Source organism: Dendrobium catenatum, unplaced genomic scaffold, assembly GCF_001605985.2.
Source record: "Dendrobium catenatum unplaced genomic scaffold, ASM160598v2 fragScaff_scaffold_1105, whole genome shotgun sequence".
Classification (NCBI taxonomy): domain Eukaryota; kingdom Viridiplantae; phylum Streptophyta; class Magnoliopsida; order Asparagales; family Orchidaceae; genus Dendrobium; species Dendrobium catenatum.
The window spans coordinates 1,365,121-1,368,346 of NW_021319567.1; positions in this window are offsets into that span (position 1 = coordinate 1,365,121).

Below are 3,226 nucleotides of genomic sequence, written 5' to 3' on the forward strand. Positions count from 1 at the left end.
TCCAACTTGATTTTGCCTCGAGATTCGTGCTCGATCAATGTAATTTTTTGATGATGTATCAATATTATATTCTTAGCTTGGGGGGGGGGTGAATTCTTAATATTTAAGGGCTGGTTGGTTGGAAGGAAAATGAGTGGAATGTAACCTAAATGCAAGGGTTTTGAGAAGTATAATATTTGGTTGGATGAAAAATAAATTCAAAGCAAAGTAATGTGAATGCTACGAGAGTCATTTACATAGCTCAAATTGTTCTCGCTCAGTTTAGAGCGAGAGTCATTTACACAGCTCAAAAGCTAGCTTGACCAACACCATTGGCCATCCGTCTCCACCGCCACCTCGATGTCAGCTGGCAACAACCACCACCGCAACCACTGGCCTCCGGTTGCTACCGCCACCACAAGCAACCACCATAGCCACCCTCCAACTCCAACCACCGGCTATCGTAGACCACCCCAAGCATAACATTTTTATATTTTACATTGCATTCGCTTTACTTCAAACAAAAAAAAAAAGCATTCTTTTTACACTCATCCAAACAACTCTAAAGTTTACACTGTTCAGAATATTAAAAAAATCAAACAAATAAATTAAAAATAAGACAGGAAAGAAATATAAGAGAACATACTGTGGGATATCGCTGAAGGAAAGACATCCACGAGATTAGTGGCATGTAAACGTTACAAAATCCCTTCAAGTTGAAAAGAGGATAAAACACAATATTGTACCTTATTGGAGAAGTACATCAACAAGGTTGAGGGCACGAGAACTTAAAAGAAGAAGGGTACGCAGCTCATCTTAGTTTATTTGTTTAGAGTTTATGCTATCATCTAAGAGGTCTTAGATTCGAGTCTTTGTGTATGTGATGTTTGTGTGAATTTATCTTAATTGTCATAAATGTCGCCAATAAAAAAGAAGAAGTGATGATGATGATTGTTAGAAGGACAATGACATATGACGGTGATGTCAACAATGACTGAACTGATTGATTAAAAAATTACATGTTTTTTCTTTAATGATGAAAATATTTAAAAAAAAAATCATCACAAAGCACTATCCAACTTTTTTTCAACAAACAAAAAGTTTTTTTTAGCGCATGATGGACTCACCACTCAATTTTAAGGAAAAATTTTATAAGATGGTGGTGAGACCTATAATATGTTATGGCACAACATGTTAGTCATTAAGAAAGAATCATAATATTAAGTTAAGTGTTGTTGAGATGTGGATGCTCAGGTGGATGAGTGGACTTACTCTTAGAGATAGGATACAAAACGAGCATATTCCAGTAAAGGTTGGAGCAGTTCCAATGATAGATAAGATTAGAGAGAGTCGTCTTAGATGCAGGGGCGGAGTCAGGATTTTTTTGATGTGGGGGCACAAATCATTAAAGTTAAAAAAAAAAAAATCCTCAATTTTTTTCATCGAGGCTTAGGACAATCATTGGTTGTTTAATTTTTTTTAATTATTAGTTTTATTATAAAAAAATAAATATGTGATAAAGCAAAAACTTATATAAATCTTCACATTTATGTCTAGCAACTATGTCTAATTGTCTATATTAATAAAAAATCATATGAAGTTGGAATGGAAATATGGAACTATATTAACAAAGATTCAATTTAATTTAAGAAAGCCATCAAAAGATGTATCAAGGGACCATAGCTGGAAGGTGAAGGGAGATTTCGTCTTTCCCTTAAGCTTTTGTAAAAAATCATGTACATGCTATAGTAAATAATTATATTTTCCTTTAATTGGCCAGAAACTAATGTAATTCATGCAATTCATATAATTCAAGCATAGATAGGTCAAATACCTTAAGCTATCATGTCAATTTCGACGCAAGAACCTCGGTAAACTTTGAGAGTGAAGGTTTTTGCTCCTGATCAGCAGGGGCAAAATAGTTCAGCAAGTAATCATTTTCATCTGTTCCAACGACAAACAAGTAGTATGATAGGTAGTCATTAGAAAATCCGCCTTTGCATCTTCCTCTGAGTTGCGCCTCAAAATCTGGTAGCGTTCTAATTTTTAACCATATTTGATGCCTTAAATTGACCACCTCCTCCTGCAATCAAAAGAAACCTCTTTACATTCTACATAATATAAATACAAGTTCACTTTCAAATTGCTGCAAATTAATTGTTCAGATTACAGTTGTTGCTATATTGACCTGATGATAAAGAAGAATGATGCCTTCTTTCATCAAAGTCAGATATACTACAGCCTCTGGCACTTGTGCGATCCGCTGATCCGCCCTTGCGCCTACGGTTTGCTGTTTGCAGTCTACGGTTGCTGGTTGAAGCCTCGTCGGATGCCGACGTAAGCATGAAGCTAGCCTTCATATTCGGGAATCCTCGCTACTTTGCTAGGTCGCTTGATGTGCCATGCATGCGTGAAAGAAGGAAAGAACGGAGCACTGCTTGGGAATCGGAAGAGCCTCACAAATTAAAAAAATTTATATAATTAAAGAGCAATTAATACATTTAATTAAGTTAAATTTTCAATGGGGGGCCGTGCCCCCACGGCCCCCACACTGCATCCTCCCCTGCTTAGATGGTTTGGTCATGTAAAACGTCATTCTTTCGATGATTCTGTTAGGAGAGTAGATGTATTAGATTTGACCTATATTAAGAAAGGTAGAGGTATACCTAAAAAAGATTGATTAGAAAATAATATTTCCTTATTAGATTTAAATGGAAAATTGACTCTTAAAATGACACGATGGAGAAAAAGGATTCATATAACCGACCCCACGTAGTGGGATAAAGGCTTCATGTTGTTTTTGTTGCTGTTGATGAACTCACCAAGAGAACTCGCTCTTAAATTCTTTTATTGCTCTCCTATAGCTTAAATGCTTGGACAATAATCAACTTGATAGATTTAGATATTTTAATAAAAAAATTATTGAACTTTATTATATATTATTTCTTATAAGACCAAAATATAATCATTTTAATAACTTAGAACTTCAATTTAAAGTTAAAATAATAGATCACGGAATAAAATCAAAACATGCCAATTGATTCAGCTCAAATTAGATTATACAATTTAACAAAGTCATAGAGCTCCTATAAAAATCCGTTTGGAATGACACAGCTTTTTGTAAAGTTAAATATAAAGCTATTTTGAGAAAAGAAAATTTTGTTAGAGTTGCTTGAAAAATTAACTTTCCAGCTTAAGAATTTCATGAAAATAATAAAAAATAGTATCAAATAAAAATTATAATTAC